Raw genomic sequence first — 24,101 nt, forward strand, 5'->3', positions numbered from 1 at the left:
ATAATAGAAAAAAGGAAATTATGTACACATATGTTCACACAAATGTATGTGCTCGTATGTAAATATGATAGTAATAGTGTGGAGTGTTTACCGATTATATTTCAATAATTGCTCTATCCACGGTAATATTCAACGGTAATTTTGATAACCATTTCAGCGTATAAAAACGACAGTTTCACAAATGAAGAAATTTTAATGTAAATATTAGTTTACCAGTTTTTTGGGTAATCCACATACTTATATATGTATGTATGTACAATATATATGGTACATATAAACCCGTAAAAATAATGTTTGAAAAAAGGTAGAACTAATTTTGAATTGCTTTTGTTTGGAAACGGTTTGCATAAATTTAGTTCATTAATAAATAAATGCGTATCCGAACTTTTAATTATTATCCGATTAAAGGTATAAATTAAAGGAAACAAATTTATAATTTACTTACACACAGCCCATAAAGTATGCGTACACCTTACAAATATTTGTAAATGGATTAAAAATAAATATAAATTTATAGTTGAGAACATATTTTATTTATTTACTCTTTCACGCGAATCTTAAGTTACAAAAGCAAAAGAAAATAAGAAGATTCCTCACTTCATTTTTTACATACCGTTTTGGGTACTCAGGTTTTTTTTCATTATTTATTATAATTAATCGGTTAGTGAATACAAATTAAAGGCGATAAATGTAGAATTTACTTATTTAGTCAGCAGCGCAAACATTCAAATTGATACCTATTTTGATCAATTTTGAAATGCCTATCGCTCTTGACGCTTGCCGAACAGATTTTCGTGAATTATCACAATAAGTTTCCAGTTCTTCTTCTCTTGCAGCAATTGTGGATGTACGTGGCCCCACAGAATGCTCTTTAAGCAGGGTTCGGCACTCGAAGTGTAACCAATTAAATTTAGTTTGGAAAACTACTCTTATTCAATTCAAAGTAAAAAATGTGTGAAAATAATACAAAATTAAGAATCAGTATGCTTTTGCTCGACTATGGCCTTGAGACGGTCCAGAAACGAATCGAAAGCTGATCGAATGTGACTTGCAGGTATTTTGGTCCACTCGCGGACAATAGCTTTTTACAGTGCTTCGAGACTGGTGAATCTTTTAGTTCGGACCTTCCTCTCCAAAATGGCACACAGAGAATAATTCGTGTCTGGTGAATTACACAGCCATTGAGTGGACATTATGAAGTTCGGAACGTTGTTTTTTAGCCATTTTTGGTTCACTCGAGCTTTGAGAGACGGTGCCGAGTCCTGTTGAAACGTCCATGATCCATGATCTTCAAAGCAACCTCCATGAATACTTTCCCGTTAATATTTCGCATTTACCTTGACGCCAGGTTCGCTGAACATGATTAAAGAGCGCCCATCTGCGATTACAACGGTCAAAACCATTACCTGTGGCGGATGCTGGCTCCTGGTGGCCATCGATGACTCAGATTCTCGTATGAACGGTCGGTCAAATAAACCCTATCGTTTCGGGAGTTTACGAATTGCTCAATTTGAACAATTTTCCCGTCAGAAAACACAATGTTCGGAAATTTACCGCTTTCGGCCAAGCGAAGCAACTCCTTCGCTCTCTCAAGTCTGACTTGTTGCTGCTTTGGTGTGAGATCATGAGCCTTTTGGATCTTATAAGGCTTGACTTTGAGACCGTTTTTCAGTATGCGGCTAGCATTCAGTCAGATATTTTCAGTTCATTCGCCATTTGATTGGCACTTAGTCGGGGATTTGGCTCAAGTCTCTTCTTCACTTTTTGAACCATTTCACGTGACGTTGCAGTCTTTTGATGTCCACCTTCATGACGTTTCGAGATGCTACCAGTTTAATTGTAACGAAAAATTACGCCATAAAAAAATTGTATTTACTTTACGGTGCTCGAGTTCACGAACAATCGCTGGTTGTGATTTTCTAGCAAAATATAATGCGATCAAATTACGTATGAAATCCATTACTAATTTTCTTTTTTCGCTTTTACTCTCGGTAAAATGCTTCCGCACTCTTGTAAACAATAATCTGGACTGTCATTTAGCCAACTAACAGACAGCTGATGCCCATGCATGAGCTGCGGAGTTGTCTGAAGTTGGTTACACTTCGAGTGCCAGGGTCCGGCATCATGAAGACATCATGAATAATTCTGTCTCTTTCAAACTTGTGCTTGATGCGAGTAGTGGTGAGTAAATTTACGTCTTTCAAGACTAGTCTAATATCAGTTATTCTTGCAAACAGGTTACACCTAGAAAAGAAAAAAAATAATGAGAAAGGATTAGGTAGAATATGGTATATCTAACAAGGAATAAGGTAATAAGCAATAAAGTGTGCAAATGTGTGTACATTATTTTGGCGCAACTACATACATATACACGTTTACATAGGTGTACATAGGAGTTTAGAGAAGATCCTTGAGTTCCCATATAACATCGAATGTTTCTTGCATGATTTTAAACAAAAAAAAGTCGGAGTTCTTAGTAAGTTGACTATTAAATTTTTTTAGTTAGAAGTAAACCCTAAACTGATATGAAGCTATACTAAAACCTTAGTATGTATGTATGTATGCGCAAAATTTATAGCTGCTATAAAATTTTGAACGATTAACAACTTACTTGCGATTAGCAACTACTAACTTACCCACACTTCACCTAATATCGACTAATTTTATTGTTTACAAGATTGTAAATAAAAGTAGCTATTGTTGAAGCGCTTGAACCACTCCATATCAGTAAATTTCTCGTGACTCCGTGAATATATATATATTATATAATTGACGCTTACACCCTTTTTGGCTGTTTGGCCGAGCTTCTCCACCTATTTGTGGCGTGCGTCTTGATTTCTTTCACAAATGGAGGGACCTACAGTTTTAAACCGACGCCGTGCGGCAGATATTTTTTATGGAAGCTTTTTCATGGTAGAAGTACGCTCTGAGGTTTGCCATTGTCTGCAGAGGGTCGACCGCTATTAGAAAAAAAAACGGTTGTAAAAACCGCATTTGTAAAACAGTTTGAAATTACCAAAACAGTTTAAAAGCAAGCAACGAGATTAAAGGGCGCATATAAAGGATGATCAATTTAGAGGTATCGGATTTTAAATTAAAATAAAACAACGAAAATTCAAATTGATTATTTTTGTGTAGAACCATTCATGACATTTTTTTTAAGATAATCCCGCAACTGCGCCGTAGTTCAGGCATCCGTAAACACCAATTTTGAATGACTCGCTCGAGGACTTCGTTTCACGTGATCACCCTTTGCTTCACGAGCTTCACGAAAAACATCTTTACTCCATGCGCAGCACATTGAACGTACCCATTTAGCTCAACCAGATAGCTTCTAAGATGATTCGATATTCTACGATGAGATTAAAATTAGGCTGTAATACAAAGATGTACCCTATAGAGTGGGGAAAGGCGGAATATTCTACCGACAGTGAAATTTGGTAACCTTTCAGCCAGGGTGTGAGGATGGATATCCCGCAAGAGATTGGGTAATTTGGTAACTATAGAAGATAAGATTGATACACAAATATATTTGAATATTCTGCAATGCCATTTGACAAGTACATAGTGCAACTTAAATTGGACTTCCTTGTTCACAACAAACCTTAGTTTAAATTCTACCAGGACAATGATCCGAAACATGAAGCTCATATGGTCAGAATGTGATTTCTTTTTATTACAGGAAAGTATTGGGGACACCAGCCGGATATTAATCTAATAGAAAATTTGTGGGTACATTTAAACGGGTTAGGGTAGTCAGAGGTCCGAAAAAATGATAATTTTCAATAATTTTTTTTGCTAGTCAATTGCTTTATTTTACAAAAATTAAAACATAGCTTTAATACATAATGTTTCGACTTGGCTTTAGCAAAATTTCAAAAAAAAAATTAATAATTGTAAAAGTTATCGCTGTTTGTGTGGAGCCCGTTTCTCCAGAAGTCCTTGGAGATTCATCTAAAATCAATCAGACCAGAGAAATTAGTTTTATTAATAGATAATTTTGTGCCTCATCGAAGTTTTTTTTTCAAAATTAACAATATGGCGGCCTCCGGAAACACTTTTTAGAATTTCGAATTTGTTAAAAAAAATCGAAATTTTGAAAAATAAATCCTTCGACCAGGCACGAGTTTTATGTTTTTCAAAAGCAGTATAAATTTTATTGAAATCTACCAAGCGGTTTTTTAGTTACAGTGATCACCAATCCAAAAAACATATATTAGTTTTGAGAAAAACGCATTTAAAATTTTGCTATCGATTGATGTAGAGTTATACGAATTATTTAATTATAGCGTTTTTCAATAGGTGCGCTTCAACTTTTTTCCGATAGGGAGGGCGAACGACGCAATATTTTTTATTTTTCGCTTGTCATTTGTAAACTTCATTAGTATACATTTCATCATGGAACGCTACACACTTGAGCAACGATTGCAAATCGTGCAAATTTTTTATGAAAATAATCGTTCTGTTGCTGTTACTTTAAGAGCATTACGGCCATCTTCATCATCTTCAGTGATGAAGCGCACATTTAGCTCAATGGCTTTGTCAACAACCAAAATATGCGTTACTGGGCAGAAAGCAATCCACACGTGATTCATGAGGCACCGTTGCATCCCGAAAAAATCACTGTTTGGTGCGGTTTACATGCCGGCGGCGTAATTGGCCCATATTTTTTCGTTGACGAGAACGATCGCCACGTTACTGTGAATGGAAATCGATACCGCGACATGATAAACGATTATTTTTGGCCGCAATTGAATGGTATGGACTTAGACGACATGTGGTTTCAACCGGACGGGGCCACAAGCCACACAGCACACGCTACAATTGATTTGTTGAAGAGTAAGTTCGATGAGCGCATTATTTCCAGAAATGGACCGGTCGAATGGCCGCCGCGCTCGTGTGATTTGACGCCTCTAGACTATTTTCTTTGGGGTTATGTGAAGTCATTGGTCTACAGTAACAAGCCGGCGACGATTTGTGAGCTCAGAGCCAATATTGAACGCGAAATTGCTGGAATTTCGGCCGATTTGTGCAAAAGAGTGGTCGAAAATTAGGTTCAAAGATTGGACTTGGTAAAACGTGCACGCGGTGGTCATGCAAAAGAAATCGAATTTCATACTTAAATGTATATGTTCAAACTCGATAATAAAAAAAACTTAGTTAAAAAAATCAAACCGTTTGTGTTTTATTAAAAAAAAAAGTTGAAGCGCTCTTACTCTTGGTTGCAGCTGCTGGTAGCTACTTGCTCTCGAACGCTACGGAGCCCCCGAGTGCCCCTTTTTTAATTGTTGTATAACTCGAAAAGAATTGGTCGGATTCACTTCAGATTTTCTCACAATATTTTTAAGATAAGAAAATGCAAAAAAAAAGCCAATTTTTTTAAAATTCTGACTACTCCTAACCCCTCAAAGAAAAAAGTTGCATAAAATGACTCTAAAGTCGAGCAGAGCTCAAAAACATTACTTTAGAGGAATGGCACAAAGATGTCCCGGACTATGATGTTCAAAAGTTGAATCATTCTATGAGAAGTCTATGTATGAGAAGCAGACTACAAGGTGTATTGATGTTGTATCCCATACAAAGTACTACTTCACATTTCATTTTTTTGAAACATATAACTTAAAAATATTATAAGCAACTGCAAATGTAAAAGTACTTTTTTGTCAGCTGTGTTTGAAGTGTATATTGTTTTCGTATTTTGTTTTTGTGTTATTTTTAAGCCGCATAAATGTATTTTCTAATATAAAATTATGATTTATTTATACATATTAGTCGAGTAAAACCAAAAGCTGAAAGAAAGCCATAAAAAAAGCATATTTTCTTTAGCAATATGAGTATGTCTACATTTCGCTAGATTAGTAACTGTCAAAACACTTCCTTGGCAAACTGCATTACGAAGGGCGCAATACACACATAAATTCACACATACATAGGCATGTACAAGTATATGATTTGACCAACACTAAGTGTTAAACAAGCAAATAGATTTTGCTAAGGCATTACTCGCACTGACTCATCGAAAGGGGGAAAAATAAATAATAAAAAATCCAAAACACCAAGGAGTACAAATCCATACATATGTACATGTAGATATGTGCATATATTCAATAATAAAATGATTCATCGAATACTGAGGTATATGAATCAACAACGAACACTTGAATCACTTAAAAGAAATAAACAATGAGAAATTAGTTAAAACAATTCGTGGAGAAATGCTGAGTTTCCGCTGAAGTTTAATGTGTTAAACTAAACAGACTTTCGTCTGGTAATGATGAAGCTAATTTGAAACTGTAAACCAGTTCATATTGTTCAAATGTTAAAAAACAAAAAGGTAAGCATTACTACGAGTACAAATACAATAAAGATGAATCGTAAAAAACAACGTCACATATGCAAATGAAACGTCATTTGCGTTGATAATCACAACAGCAGGCTAAGTATTAGTACCGGTTTCAGTACCACTATGTAGACGAGGTCAGCGATTTGATGTTTATCAATAAAACGTGCGCAACGGCAAATGATAAATGTTGTTGTTTTAATTGTGCATTTTTTGTAACTAAACAAATTTTGCATGCAAATGTTTTAATACACCATACATATAAATATGCACTTATGTGTATACATACATACATACATATGTACATAGCATCCAGCTATTCACTTTTACTAGTCCTGCATGCACTTGCACTTGCACTATACGCACCTGTACATACATATGTACATATATATAATATGTCTTTTACTCGCATGTTACTCTGTTCAACGACCCATTCATGTCCATTGACCACGATCAGCTGAAACTGGTGTAACTGGATTTGATTACCTTTTTTTGTACTAATGATCTACTCGTAGACATTTAGTCATACATACATACGTATATACATACGTACATATAGACTCAAGCAAAATAAGCCGCCTCAACGTGTTCCACAGCCATCACTTTCGTATGCACAAACGTGACATGATGTTTTACTAAATATAAATACATTTCATATTCGATTTCAATTCATTCACCATAAAATTACCATTTAATGAGTAACAAGTAATTAAGCAAATTTATAAACGACTTTGTTAATGGCTTGTTGCATATTAAGTGAGGTGGTGGGCATGAGACTATTCAATTCGAAATTTTTCACAGAAAATCTGACCGGTTATTCGTTATACCTTTCGATTGGATGAATTGCAGTTGTTAATCGATCTTGAAAATAATCCAAGCCTATATTGCATTTTTTCAAATGAATGTACTTACACATATGTATGTAATTATTCAGTCACAATATTTTTGTTTTTTAATTTATATTCTTTCATTGTACTGCATAAGGTAAAAACATAAGAAATATACATATGTATGTAATTATGAGTAGCACAAAGTTTTTGTGAGAAAAGATTTAAGCCCTCCTACTTATTTTCTAACAGAACATTTTAGGTACTTGACTTCAAAAGGACCAACTATGAGAGACAATAACGGCTTAAAATGTTTTACAAAAACAACATTATATTTATCTCACATTGAAACTTTAATGTTATTAAATTTTATTATTCGTTATTATTTATTATTAAACGTTATTCTATTATAATTTTGTGAAGCAACTCTCATATTGCGTAAACTTAATTTGACCACCAAAAAAAAGTATCGAACTCCATGGATCGAAGTCTTTTAGAGTTTAGATATACTATATGTATGTATATACAAGCAATTAGAAAGGTCATACATTGAGTTTGGAAAATTACTTTTATTCAATTCAAAGTAAAAAATGTGTGAAAATATACAAAATTAAAATAAATTTTGTTCGATATGACCACCTTTTGCCTTGACTGTGGCCTGGAGACGGTCCGGGAATGAATCTCAAGCTGCCCGAATATGACTTCCGGGTATTTTGGCCCATTCGCGAACAATGGCTTTTTTCAGCGCCTAGAGACTGGTGAATCTTTTAGTTCGGGCCTTGCTGTCCAGAATAGTCCAAAGGGAATAATTCACCGGATTCGCCTCTGGTAAATTTGAGAGCCATTGTATGAACGTTTTGGAGCTCGGAACGTTCTTTTTAATCATTTTTGGTTCACTCGAGCTTTGTGAGTCAGTCCCGAGTCCTATTGAAACGTCCATGGTCTGCCACTGAAATGTGGCTTCACGGCAGCCTCCAGAATACTTTCCCGATAATATTTCGCATTTACCTTTACGCCAGGCTCGATGAACATGATTAAAGGGCGCCCATCTGCGATTACAACGGCCAAAACCATTACCTGTGGCGGGTGCTGGCTCCTGGTGGCCAATCGATGACTCAAATTATCGTATGAGCGGTCGGTCAAATAAACCCTATCGTTTTGGGAGTTTACGAATTGCTCAATTTGAAAAATTTTCTTTTCAGAAAACACAATGTTCGGAAATTGACCTCTTTCGGCTAAGCGAAGCAACTCCTTCGCTCTCTCAAGTCTGACTTGTTGCTAATTTGGTGTGAGATCATGCGCCTTTTGAATCTTATAAGGCTTGACTTTGAGATCATTTTTCAGTATGCGGTGGATGCTATGGTCAAATATTTTCCGTTCTGTCACCATTTGATTAGCACTTCGACGGGTATTTCGCTCAAGTCGCTTCTTCACTTTTTGAACCATTTCACGTGACGTTGCAGTCTTTTGATGTCCACCTCCATGACGTTTCGCGATGCTACCAGTATCATTGTAACGAGTAATGTTGCGATAAACAAACACTTTATTTACTTTACTGTCCTGAAGGACTTTTCGGTCAAGGACCTGAAACACTCTTTCGAAAAGCTTTTAGATCGCGCAAAATAGTATATCGAAGCCAGAGGGGACTATTTTGAATAAATAAACTCTAAGTTATCAGAACAAAGCCCCTGTCGTTCCTATTTTAGCTCAGTCTTGTTTATTTTAGACTTCACCTTGTATGTAAAAGGTGCTCGAGCTAACAAACAAACGCTGGTTATGATTTTCCAGCCAAATATAATGCAATCACACAATTACGTTTACTATCGGCAAAATGTTTCTACGCGGAGGTTGCCATTGCTTGCCGAGGGGCGACCGCTATTAGAAAATGTTTCTTCATTTTGATGTTTCACCGAGATGTTTTCACCAACGTTCTCTCTGCATTCCAAATGACTGCCATGCACTAACCAATTCGGCTTCGACGACCAGTTATATTAAACTAACCAGAATAAAAAATATATATTTTTGGAACCAGTTCGCTTAAAAGTATGCATGGCATGTGAATATAAATAGGTTCCACTATAGCTTAACGATTGTATGGATAATAGTAATGAAAGGGGATTAAGAGAAGAATAATACAAAATATTTGGAGTAGCGTTACTCCTTATTGACCAGTCTAGATTTAGTTTAACTTAATTAATTTGTTGACCAGCCTGCTTTATTGAACACTATGCTAGCGATTAACAAAAAACTTACTGTAAGTAACTAAAAAATTTTTATAACCCATCAAAAAAATAGGTGTAAAAATCATTTTTGAAACGCATTTATTTGATGTAATGTCTTATAGCCTAAACAGACGGTGGCGTTAATCGATATTACCGGCGCAGTTAATTTTGATTAAAATTGTAGTGTTACAGACGGTTATTACGCGGATTAGTGAACAGCTGATTTGCTTATTGGATAGTTTTATCAATTAAAGATGCACCGCAGGGACGGGTAGTAGCTGTTCTGACACCAAGAAATAATTATTTATTAAAAAAAAAAGCTTAAATTGCAAAGCAATTTTTCGTATTAGGCGGCGAACTGTCAAACAGCTAAAAAAGCCAGCTCAAAACTGATATCTCCTTTCAGCTGCATATCTTTGTATGTATTCAACAAATGGCATCCATGGTGAAAAAAATTTAGAAGGTTTGGTCAATATCGGACCGTTAAGCGGCTCTCAGCGGTACTGAAAGAATCAGCTGATTGGCTGATGTCACCAGAGTCATGACAGCGGTTTGTTTACGAAGAAGCCGAGATTGCGTTGGTGATATACGAAAATAATCAACACAGCACTCACTTATATTACTTCGTTAGCGTCTGAACAACGACTTGGCTGGACTGGACGAGTGTGTGAATACATGTGTGATGAGCAGAAAATGGACAGAATTCGGCTGCAGAATACCCGTTGCTCGTACAATTTTGTTTTCCACCGTAGCAGATTTTTCAAACCTGGTAATCTATCATCCTTGAATGACATTGGAAATGAGAAAATGTCATTTTTCCACATCAAAGTCCTAGCAACACTAAATGGGGATGCTAAGGGGAAACGGGCTGAATTCCTATTTGCCCTAACCGCTATTAACAGGTACCCCTACTATTTCTTCTCAAATACACCCCGTTGCAAAATTATGAACACACAACTATTTCGTTCATACTACAACAAAAATCATATAACGCAAAGTTTCAAATCATGTACAAAATTTTTCAACATGTCATCAAAACTTTCAACTTTTTAACCATAATTTTGGCATTTTTCGGGGAATGCAGTTTTATAACCCAATACATACAGTGGCTCACAGCTATTTCATGCAGTTTAAGTTTATAAATTTAAATTATTGCAGAATGAAAAATTTTTGCAACTTAAAAAAAATGTGTATGTAAATATTTAGTTAAATGATTTGCTAACATAATCAGTAGAGCAGAATTCGTGGAAATATAGTCCCACTCACACTTGCTCACAGCTTATTTCATGCAATTTTTTTAGTATGTTTGTTATCGCCAAGTGGACAATATAAAAATATGTATATCAAAAATGGGCCGACGTACTACGATTGAACAGCGAGAACTGGTCATCAAGCATTTTCTAAGCGGAAAGTCGCAGCGAAAAATTTCGGAAATACAATAGTTTGTTTGATTGGTGCTACAGTACAAAGTATCATTGAACGCTTCGTTCATGAAAATCAGGTGCAAAATAAAGGCCGATGTACCCCAAATAAAATATTTAACGAACGTGATGAGCGTTTAATTGTTCGAAAAATAAAAGAAACACCAATGCTATCGGCTCCAAAACCGCTAAACGAAATTCAGCAGGAAGTGGGCAAATCATGTTGCGTCGAAAAAGTCCGACGGGTACTATGTGAAAATGACTTTAATGGTCGAGTAGCACGAAAGAAGTCATTGATAAACAAAAAAAAAAAAATTAAGCCGAGTTGCCTTCACCAGAGAGCTCGAAAATAAAGATTTTGATTTCTGGAAAACGGTAATATTTTCTAACGAGTCCAAATTCAATCTATTCGACTCAGATTAAATGTCTTACGTCTGGCGGAAACCAAATACTGAGCTCCACAAAAGCAACATAAAACCGCCTGCGAAACATGGTGATGGCCATGATGTAATAGTATGGGCATGTATGCCAGCAGCCGGAATAGGAAATTTAGTATTTGTCGAGGGTATTATGGACAAAACAATGTACCTCAATATTCTAAAAGATAATCTACTCCAAAGTGCTGGGAAACTTGGAATACCTCAAGATTTCCGTTTCTACAAGGACAATGACCCTACACATAAGGCGGCAATCGTGTAGACATGGCTCATATGAAACTGTCCACATTTAATGCAGCCACCGGCGCAATCACCTGACATGAACGTCATAGAGAATATATGGTCATTACTGGAAACAAAAATCCGCACACATCACATAAGCAATAGAGATCAGATAAAAACCGTAATTTTGGAGGAGTGGAACAAAATCGGACCGGAAGCAACGAAAAAGCTAGTGGAGTCAATGCCAAAAAGGTTAAGAGCTGTTAATAAAGCCTAAGGATACTACCACACAAAGTACTGAATCATTTTTAAATCATTAGTTTAATTTAAATTTAAGAAAAAGTTAATACTGCATGAAATAAGCTGTGACATACAATTTTTAACTGTTCTGTGTTTTCGTGTTTTATATTTTTTATTTAAAGCTTAAAAAATATATGAAGTACCTTTTTTATACTGCAATTGCGTATAAATTATTTGATATTTAAATTTTTTCAAAAAAATTTTAACTTTCAAAATACAGCATTCGAAGTTTTAGTAGTTCGCCTGCATGGAATGAGCTGTGAGCCACTGTATGAATAGATTATTATTTATTAAAAAAAAAACTTTTTATAGGCGCCATTGTTATTGTTGACATATTAAATATTTCAATCAACCTTAAAACTTGATTTTTTCACTCTTTTGCCACTCTATAGTATTTCGTAGTACCTCAGCACAAATTTTCGCTTAATTCAAAATTTCGAACCAACTTTTTTCACTCACTTGTCTATGCACGCTTTTACACATTGCCTTTCTCGTGATGGTAATACTGCATGCACGAAATGAGAACGATGACTTAAAGTGGCGTTTTCGGCATGGCAGGCACTTAACGGCAATACCAACAACACAAGTGGAAATAAAAGAAACACTCGACCCAGACATTGAGCGGCGCGTCTACAATCAAGTTTGTTTATTTGTTGATGAGATGCTGAGAGTGGATGGTGTTGTTGGAATATATGTGTGTTGTGTGCGCTGGCATACTAGTATGCATGCAAGCGTATGTACATACATGCATACATACATGAACTTGAAGTCATTTACGAGTCTTGCAAATATTCATTACTTAAAAGATATGTATGCAAAAAATTGCTACCGTTTGTAGAAATCACTAAAAATTATAATAACTTTTTATTCAGTAACTAAACGCAAGAATCAAATTCAATTTAATTTATTATTTCTAAACCCATGCGCACTTGCATACTCTTCTGGCATTATTAAATTCAGGCTCAAAATCGAGATATTGCTTTATAATGTCAGCTGCAATAACGTTCGCTGCCCTCTATTTCCTTTCGTGGTCAATAATACTTTGTAGCAAGACCTCTGGGGTTAAATTCATTCCAATAATTTCTTGTAGTCTGCTCCTGTTCACCGTAAAGCGCGGGTGAATACTCAAAGAAGGCAACCTCCCTCGAGACAAAACAAATAAACCTAAACATTAAGAAAATAAATCGCCAGCAATCTCATACCGCAACCCACACGCGTCTAGAAAACAAAATCCAATCTATTTAGGAATCGCTAAGCCGCATATGTATGTATGTGTATAAATATATTGTATTCGCGTCAATACGCTAAAAAACGGTACTCTTAAGCGACGAAAGGAGGTCTGCAAGTCAACTCTAATTATAGACTAGAGAATCCAATACTTCCTGAAGCTATGCACAGTGTAATCCGCTTATGATGGAGGCTCTGTTATAATGCACCCATCCTCCAAGCCTCAGTTCAAACATAGGAAAAAAACTCTGTTAAAATAGACTCGGTTATTCTGGGCTCCACTTATAAAGAATAAGAAATCGCTATTTCGTCCGTTATAACCGGAGCTATCATGAACTGCATGAAAGTAGGTTTTGCGGCTGGAAACGTAACAACCACATTCTGTAGAAAATGTCTATAAAAATAAAGTTCGGTATTTTCCCGAATTCACTCAAATCTGAAGTAAATTATAAATATCAGTTCATTCTTATTTTATACCTATAAGCGATCAGCGACGTTTGCATTGAAAAAATATCGAAAAAATTTAAAGTACGGGCATTTAAACTATGTGAAAACGTACGTGAAAAACATGCAATAATATATTGATGAAAATATGATATTATAGCCACTAGAAACTTCTTGGACAACGACTTAATATAGCACAAACTTACTGACGGAGCTGCTTGAAGGAGACTCAGAAGATGCAAATTTAGAACAGCCCGAAGCTATAATAAAAATCGGAGACGAAAGCCTAGGCAAAAAAAGAAATCCATTACTTTAGATGGCTGTAGTGATGGAAAGTTTATGGAAAATTTGGAGGAAGTTTAGTCTAAGGAAAAAAAAATAGATTTAAGTGTCTGTGTAAGCCAACTTTTATACAGGTCGGCCGTGATGTGGTCGATAGTTAATATAGCTTTACGATTTATTTGAAATGGCATAGGATGGAAATTATATAAAATGGTTCAAGTTAAAAATAAAATCATTTATGTAATGTTTTCGTTGTTGTTGTTGTTGTAGCAGCATAAACATTTCCCATATACACGGGAATGCAGCTAAAGTGGCAGTCCTTGGCCGGATATAAGTTCCGGTTACGTGGAACCGACTATCGTGGGAACGAATCTGTTCTCGTCGATTCGACGGCTTGTTGGAGTTTTATTTAAAAAAAAGTCTGTATGGACCCAGATAAAAATGTATTAAAAAAAATTATTGATCGCTAGCGGCAGCATATTATAGATGTAGTTTTAATCGATTTACGTAGTTTAATCGAAAATATTTACAAATAAATGTTTTGACTTTGCAAGCCAGACCGCTGAAATAGTGAATGGTGTTTATAATGCCGATACTGTAACAGCTAATGACGTGCAATTTTGGTTTCGTCGATTCCATTCAGGCATTTTTAATGTTAAAGAAAATGTCGATGAGGTGGGAAAATCACAGAAATAATCGAGGAACCCATCCTTAGGCAAATCAAACGCAGAAAGTAGCGATGAATAAGTCACACATTGAAAAAACCACCAAATAGCATCATGAGAATGGCTCTGGACTGTAACCCTCAAGGGAGCAGAGGTCGTGGTCGACCAAAAAACACCTGGAGAAGTTCGATGCTGCGCGATTTACGCAAAAAGACTGGATTTCTTTTTCCCCAACCTAATATTACATATCGGAAGATTTACATATAATTTTTGCAAATGGCTTAGTACGTTAATCACATTTGACCCTTCTGAACTATGTAGACAGCTGCGGTATACAAACAAACAAGCGTTGAAGCGCACAAAGGTCAAAATAAAGATTTCTGTCACTCAAATTATTCCAAAAAAAAAATGATTAAAAAACAAAAGTGGATGATTAATTTTGCGCCCCCTTGCATATGTATTATATGTATGTAGAATATTTTACTAATGAAAAAAATATAGTGAACCTAATTTTTGGATGTACATAATTAAATATTCTGTTAAGATGAACGCCCGGTTATAATGGACAGTTCGCATCAGTCCCATGAAGTGCATTGTAACCCAATTGCACTGTGTATAGTTACACATGTACATATGTACATATGAACGTAAATGCCAATTTTCTCATACATCTCATACAAGTATGCGCATACATAGACATTTAAATACACGAGCATCTTTCAATTTCAAATGGCTTGTTTTGCAAATTTTCAAACTCTTTTTACATACGTACTTACATACTTACATATATTCAACAAGTTGATGTGAAGATGTTTTTGTTGTTACTGTTACTGTTGCTTAACTTTTCGTGATTGGCACTTCTTATCATGAATTCCCAGCTCATTTCTACTTTCTCAAGGTGATGCGTGCCTTCAAGGAATGTTGGAATGTGTTTTTGTTACTTTTATTTTCAAGCTTTTTATAATTTACGAGCATTATTATTTTTTATTGTGTTTTATTTTCTGCTTTTGTCTCAAAAATATGTATAAAAAATGAATTTCTGTGACTTTGCGTCTGTGCACAACATCTCTTTTACGATTTATTGTTGTTTTTGAATTAGCTAATTGAGTATTTTTTATAAAAAGTGAAACTTAAGCGCCATCTGCGACTTGGATTGTAAGAAAACGAAGGCGTGCAATAGATGAATAAAATTGGTCAGAAATCTCGCATGCCTTATATACTTGTATAACGGGGGTTTAAAAGATTACATTCAACCAATTTTTATAGAAAAATTTTAGACAATAAATTTGAAGGCCTAAATCGATTTCGGAGAGAAATATTCAATCCCACGAACTCAGTGGCCAGCTGGCGTTGGCGAAATGCGGACATCGGTGCACCTGCGTTGAACCAATATCATATATTTCATGCTGAAGAACTCCAATGGCAATGCCGTCCTGTGCAAGCCTTTTGGTAGATGCTAAAGCTTTCCAAACTCAAATCATCGCATTGCAAATATTTCTTATAATCTATACTATATATATTTTTTTTTTCTTGTTCACTCCTCTTGGCAGCATAGGGTCTCGACAAGACCCTTCCATCGTACACGGTTCTGTGCTGTTGTTTTGCACCGTCCCATGGGATGTCGGCATCTTCTAGTTCGCGCAGCATCGACCTTCTCCAAGTGTTTTTTGGTCGACCGCGACCTCTGCTTCCTTGCGGGTTCCAGTCCAGTGCCATTCTCGTGATGTTATCTGGTGGTTATCCCAATGTGTAACCTATCCTTCGCCACTTTCGGCGTTTGATTTGCCTATAATCTACATATACGAGTATAATAACACAAGAAAAGTCGCGGGCCTAACACATACATAGATGACACTAGTTTTATTGCATTCACCTCGTTTTCAGTTGGTACTAACCTTAACAAGACAGGTATTAAATTTTCATGATATTCTATTCATTAGTTCGTGAGTTATTGTGCTAAGAATGACGCTCCGTTTGTTATTTTCAAAACAATAGATCAAAAATAATTTCATGTTTTAATTGTACACTGCTTCTTGATGGGAAAAATGCCGTTCAAGCGAAGCAATGGCTTCAAAAGTACTATGGGTACTCCGCTCCACCAGAAACAACAATAAACGTGATCGTAGAGACACCGATGATCTATAACGTAGTGGACGTCTAAATGAAGCGGTAACACCAGAAAACATCAAAAAAATCCACAAAATTGTTTTCAATGATCGAAAAGTGAAGTTGCGTGAGTTATCTGATATCGTAAAGATATCAAAAGAAGGTATTGGCTTTGTGTTGCATGAGCAATTGACTATGAGAAAGCTCTGTTCAAAGAGGGTGCCGCGTTTGCTCACTGTTGTCCAAAAATAAGAACATGTTGATGAATGACAAGAATGGCAAAACTACACGAATTGAACTTCGAATTGCTCCCACATCCACCGTATTCATCAGATTTGGATCCCAGCGACTACTGGCTGTTCACAGACCTAAAAATATGCACGTCGATAAGAAATTTCGCTCCTATTTTAAAGCCTATCTTAAAGCAAAATATAAATGGTTCTACAAAAAGTGGTATTGAAATGTTAGAGGGGCGCTGGAATGATTGACGTTGTTCTTGATAGAAATTACGTTGATGCGTAAAGCTAATTTTGAACAGACAAAAAACGTGTTTTACATGTAGGCCCGGGACTTTTCGGCCCATATGTTAATTCTATACATCTATAATTTGCTGCCGCTAGCGATCATACATTTTATCTGTGTCCATATCTACAACTTATTTAGCTCCCAAAAAAACTCTATACAGCTCAAATATAGCACTTTAACATTTGGTCGAACATGCGAACTATTCAGACAGACATGACCGAAATAGAACAGCGGTCGATCGAAAAGCTTGTTAAGATTTAACAGAGAAGCTATAAGAAAAATGATAGGGGCATTAACTGGTCATTGTTTAATAGGCAGGCACGCTAGGAGGTTAGGACTCTCGTACTTCGATTTCTGTAGAAACTGTCTTAATACGGAAGAAGAGGAAACAGTCAGACACCTTTTATGTGAGTGTGAAAGCTTAGCTATAAGGAGGATCCGCACCCTTGACATGGCATTTTTATCTGATGTAGCGGACATAGCACATCTAAAACTAACGAAGCGTTGCTCGTTTATTAAAACTACGGAATGGTTTGAAAAGGAACCCATAGGGTAAGGATAAGTTCCAGTGGTATCACAATGGACCTACGAAAGGTCTAAGTGTGTCATTGCGACAGCCACCCTACCTACCTACCTACATTTGGTCTGTTTTTTTTTTGTTTTAATGTTAATTATTTTTTTTTTAACATAAATAGGTCATGGTCTAACAAAAAAAATATAAATCCAAATTTCATACTATATACAAAAATTATAAATACATATTGCACAAATTTTCAACAAAATTTCAAATTATTTAATCAAAATAAAAAAAATGGGTGCGCATAGAAGTTTTGAGATGATTTGACTATTTCTTTATTTATTTTTAATTAAAACAAAAATTTCTATCAGAATTAAAAAACCACAATTGGGTACGCAGTTTTATAGTCCATTAAATTTTAGTATAAGAAAGCGCACCTTTGAAGTGTCTCAAAACTCTCCTTAGGTTAGGTTAGGTTGAGCTGGCTGGCTGAAAGCCATCACATAGACCTATTGGTCCTTAGTGGTACCAGATGGAGCTTGACCCTTACGTTTCCCTGTAGTAGGCTTCTTGTAATAAGTCTGCGTCTTTTGCGCAAAACTCTCATTGATTTTTTATAATTTTCGCCCTGACGGTGTTGCGTATTTTCTCGATATAACAAATCCGAAATATGCAACACCGTCAGAGAAAAAAATTATCAAAAATCAATGAGAATGTGGAGCCACTTCAAACTTGCATCAAAAATTTAATAAGCAATAAAACTGCATACCCACTTTTTTTCTGATAAATATTTTGGTTAATTTTCATGAAAATTTGTGCAATTCGTAAAAAAAATATTTAAATTAGAAACTAAATAAAGAAATGAAAACTGTTAAACGTTAAAATGTTCAGATGATATATTTTTTTCGCATGCAGTATGTACATACATACATATGTATAAGTGAATATGTGCATTGAGTATGCATTTGAGCGCGTATGCATATAGAGAAGCCGAGATTTGTTGTTGCCACAATGAAAATAGACGTGCATGATAAATAAAAAGGAAACTTGATTAATTTGTTGGAAATTGAAAATATGCCCACATTTGTGTGTACGTAAGTGGCTATCGCACACACGTCGAAATTCAATGACCTTGACAATGCCTTTTAAGGCGTTAACTGAGTACTTACGCATGCAAGTGTTTCGCGAATAAAAATCGTATACACATATATACATACATACATTTGGTAGCATATATGACATTATAGGTTTTGCTTTTTAAATTGATTATTTTGCTGTTTCAATATAGGCAGCTCCACACATATACACACATATGTGCATATTTAAACCATATGACAAATCCATTTGTGACCTTAAACTTTGCAGGCATTGTCAATGCCATATTTCCAAGTATTAAGTAAAAATTTTGCAAATAAAAGTTGTATTCTTATGACTTTTCTAATAAAGCGATGCGAAATTTTTTTTTTTCGTGATCCGCTGTGTAGGAATGCTTGAATTTAAGAAAATCTGCTCATTTCCGCTCAAAGTGATTTTCAGGGGAACTAAAAAGGAGAAGCATAGCAGCTGGGAAGATACTGTGATAATTGAACACTTATAACACTCCTTAAAACAGTTTCCGCAATAAAGACTTGTCATAATATAATATTAGTTTGGGAAAAAAGAAATCCATTATTTTGTATTTTAAAACTTTTTTATTGTAGATCTTAATTCCTATGCGATGCTACGACTACTAACATGCCGGTCGACCTCGATTTTTCTGTGATTTTATCGACATTTTCGACATTTTTGTAACATCAAAAATGCCTAAACGGAATCGACGAAACCAAAATTGCACATAATTAGCTCTTACAGTATCGGCACCATAAGCCCCATTCACAATTTCAGTGGTCTGGCTTGTGTTTTCGCCTTTATCAAAGAAAAACTGTAAAATGTACGGAATTTTTCCTTTATTGACTTCCATTGTTAACTGAATGAAAGAAAACAAAAAGCAGCCAAAGCATTTTTTAGTATGAAATGTCAACTTGACAACGAGCATAAACTTTTTTTTCGATCACTACAGCCATCTATCGAGAAAATAGTGTATTTCTTTTTCCCCAAACTAATATTTTAAAGCCTCTCCCAACATTTTCGGAAAAATATTAAGATTTACGTGAATTGGACCGATTTGAAAATAACTTCAAAAATCGAATTTATTATAAATATCTAATATTCGTTTTTTTTAATTTTTTTTTTTCATAAAATCACACAGGAGATAGAAAAGTGTAGGCTTAAAATTTTTAAACATGTTATCGGCGGGACAGAGGTGAGTTGTTCTTTGCGAAAAGAAAATTAGGACCGTGAATAAATAAGTAACAAAGAAATAAATTAGGCAAACCTCTTCAATGATATTTGGTGAGTTATTCAAAATCCCCTTAAACGTAACTTCAACAAAGTCAAAAATAGCGAAAAAATTTCATTATTTTGATCCTGTTCAATAAAATTTTTATAAATTTTTGTGCAGAGCTTTTAAGCGTAAACTCTTTTTATCATTTGAAGTGATCTTTTGAAAAAAAATTTTTTAAAAATTCATTTTATTTATACTTTACAAAACTATATTTTTGGAGGTATTTCCAAATCGCTTCAGCTCACGTAAATATTAATATTTTTCCAAAATCTTAACCCAAACTATAATAAATCGTATTATTCCGATGGAAAAACAGTACCTACCGATTTTTTTTTTTATATGGAGAGTAATACCCCCTAATGTACATGCTCAATACATGCATTCGGAAGTTAAATACGACAACAATTCTTTACTCTCCCAAGGTGCATTGAGTAGGTACAGACGTGTAACTGGATTTCACTCAACAACCAATCACTTTTATACAAACACGTTTTGCATTTCCATTGATTTAGCAGCATGGAAATTAAATTTTGCTTATTGAACTCACATTCGAACTTAGAAACTTATATGCATGTATGTACATACATATGTGTATCCACATGCATACATACACACATATATATGTGCAAAGGCTCATTCATCTACATATATTACAACTACTACCTCAGCCTATAAAGGAAACGTAAAAAATTTGTATGCAGATGATAATGACGTGGAAGGTTGAGGCGCACACATTATATGTTGATGGATGTTTTATATATTGTACATACATCTTTAATGGCACTTGTGGCTATATGTGTTGCCTTACAGTCACATATACACGATATATACTTTTCAGTGTATTCATGCATACTTATGCATTTATATTTATGCACATTTGCATATGCTAAACTAGACGGCATGCCAAGCATAAACACATTTGATCAGTGAGGTAATTTTTTTAAATTTTTAAACAATGGCAAACAATTTCAAAATTCCTAGGACCATAGCTTTAAATCAAGGCAGAAGACCAGCCTCTTAACTTTGGAAAATAAATGCAATTACTAAAATAGTACAATTGTCTCGAAAAAAAAATGTGATAGATTAAGGGCCCGCACAAATTACTGGTTTTTAAAAACATTTCTTGTTTGGAAGAATGCGAAGTCTCGAGTCGAAATTCTGATACAGCACATTTCCAAGGTCACTGGTTTAGCAACGTTTAGAGTACAATTTATGCTACAGAGTATTCTCGATAGGGACATAACTATTCGGTACATATTTAAATAAAACACAGGTTTATTGAGAAATCGGGCTGAAATGTTTTTGAACTATAGTAAACACTTAAATTTATGCGTGAAACTGGACACCGGTAATACGAAAATCCCGAAAATATCTGCAGCGATCTATTTTGCATACTTTCACACATTTTGTCCGCCGCATTCACAATTTCACATTCGATTCCAGCTCCTCCGGCGAAGTTTCAAGAGTTTCAAGAAGAGTTAATTTGATCTTGCAAAGGTGTAGGCCAAAATCTTTATCCAAAATTCGCCACAATGAAGACTGAGAAATTCCTGCGAAGACAATGTGAACGAAATAAACGCTCCTAAATTGTTTGGCAAGGACTCAGAATTTTTCTGAAACTTGATACATGTACATATATACAGTCTGTCTAATGGAAGCGTGACCGGCAAAGTTCAAGCTTAGATGCGGCTTAATAGGCCTATCCATTCCGCAATACGCGATGTGCAATTTGTTGGTTGTCACTTGTATCTGCAGCAAAATATTTTAAGAAGTCGAAGGCTTTCATAAATAAATGTGTGCAACGATATACCCAAGTTAAAAACGTTGACGATGTCGTCGGACGTGGTCCAAAAAATATACCCCTTCAAAGCAAGATCAAAAGATCATTGATTTGCTCGTGACCAAGCCGAACTTATCGTTGGGTCAAGCTGAAGCGGTTTTATGGAAAAGTGGTGTTAATGTATGCAAAGGCACTATTCGAAACTGTTTACCTGCAGAAAACCTGAAATTTGGGAACACATTGAAAAACCCGCTGTACTCATTATCACACATTGAAAAGGAACTTTTGTACATACATACATATGTATGTGTGTATATATATGGGCTATCGCAAATTCAGATCGGAATCGGACAAACATAATATTCAGAGGTGAACCTTCCTTTGGGCGTCGTGTTTTAAATATAATATTTTGCCGGCTCCGAACTGAAAATGGATTTTTTTGAGAAGCTTTTTCATGACAATGTATGACACGCACAAACGGCAACCACCCGATGTACTTTTCACAAATAGAGGTCACTAAGATGGTGAAATTATAAATTAACATTTATGTATCTTCCAAATTTTCCTAAATTTTTTCCACCCATACATATATTAGAATCTTCATACATCACACGCATATATACATATGTACATACATATATAAAGTCATAAAAAAAACACTCATGCACATACATACATATAGGTGGTGTACAAATGCAGAAGAAATTAGTCAGCTGGTAAAATGATAAACCACAGCACTTTCGAAGCCGGCTACGCCTTGATACTTGCTCAATGCTTGCAACTACATGCAATCCCACATGTGCAAATGTATGTACATACAGAAACAAATGTACACACATATGTATTGTGTTTTTGTATGAAAACACACGGTAAGTGGACTTATGCTTGTGTCCACACAGGCTTCATTACTAATACCAAATGTGCAAAGGGTGTTCACAAACTGTAAGAATGGATCCAAGAAGTGGAACCTACACTGACTTCAACTGTGTTTACACATTTTTATACATATGTATGTATGCATTTGGACCTCCATGCGAACATGGATATGTATGCATAGAAACATATACATACATATAATATGTAGACACATACCAACATAAGTAAAAGCAAATATATATAAATACATTCTTAGACGTTAAAACGAAAATATTTACTTCCATATCCAGCAGTGAGTCACAATGAAATCCAAGCCAAACTTGCATACATAAATACATACATACTCACATATGTATGTATGTATATTCCCACACTTTTGTACATACACCGTACAAGAAAGCAAACATACTATGTACATACATTTGTAGACAGCTAAACTGCTACTTGTTCAATACAACGCTAATGAATGCCGCATAAAGAGACGATATTTTCAACTTGAAAACAAAAAACGTAATAAAACCAAACAATATTCATACCTGAAATAGTAAAATATCAAATGTTTATTTTTTGTTCGTCCATTGTTGAGTTAAAACGCTCACTTTGTAACCGAAAAATCAACTTTAAAATCTTATACGAAATAAACAAAAAAATCAAGCCGACATTTCGTATTCACTTTCCGGCTTTCCCCTCTCAAAACGGCCTTTTGCACAAAAAATAATGAAATTCTCTTTTGCGGTTGAACACTATTATTTTCTTCTCCTTTTTTGTGTGGGGAAAAGTTGAGAGCAAAAGAGCGGTTACAAACAGGCACAATGCACTGAAATGAGTACAGCTTACTGTAAGCAAGTGTTGCATTTAAATCAAAATTCAATATGTATATATGTACATATGCATATGAAAAATCAAAAGACGATTTTCTCAAAAATTAGAATTAAATAAAATAGATAGCAAAGCATAAAATCATAGCTCAGATAAGATTCGGATGAAAAACATTAATACATACAATACAAAATTACAATTATTTTATAAGCATATGGATGTAAATAGATAGATTCTTTTATATAGAGTACTTATTGATTATTATAAATATTATATTTGAATATGTCGAAGAGAATTGGAAATAATATTAGTTAGCACTATCATTGAATTTGATGAATATGTTCCTTAAATGTTACATTTATATACACGATATATTTAGACCGGTTTTTAATAAGAGACTAATTTGTGGGCCAAAATGTAACCACATATAATGGGTACATGCACGGATGTATATTTTAGCTTCTATTGCTCTTTACTGTAAGCTTAGTTCTGTATTTAGATAAAATTAAAAAAGTACTAGAGATTAATTAGAAAATGTTAGAATCCATGCTTTTGAAATTATTCGTTTAATAAACAATTGTATAATACATACATATCGTTTGTTTGGTCGAAAACATCGAGAGAACTAGGTCTAAAGTTTTTGGTTTGCTATTCCTTTCTTAGTAAAAATAGATATCTGTTAAAAGATACCATTTATTACACAGCGTG

General features: G+C 34.9%; 1 long non-coding RNA gene across 1 annotated transcript; it reads right to left on the reverse strand.

Annotated features, from left to right (window-relative positions):
* Window positions 1-597: 597 nt before the first annotated feature.
* LOC128857311 (uncharacterized) lies at window positions 598-23,373 on the reverse strand. The gene is made up of 2 exons (XR_008453925.1): window positions 23,111-23,373; window positions 598-2,244 (listed from the first exon to the last, which is right to left on the reverse strand). It is a non-coding gene; the product is annotated as an uncharacterized LOC128857311 (long non-coding RNA).
* Window positions 23,374-24,101: the final 728 nt, after the last annotated feature.

The sequence above is a fragment of the Anastrepha ludens genome, chromosome 3 (assembly GCF_028408465.1).
Source record: "Anastrepha ludens isolate Willacy chromosome 3, idAnaLude1.1, whole genome shotgun sequence".
Lineage (NCBI taxonomy): Eukaryota > Metazoa > Arthropoda > Insecta > Diptera > Tephritidae > Anastrepha > Anastrepha ludens.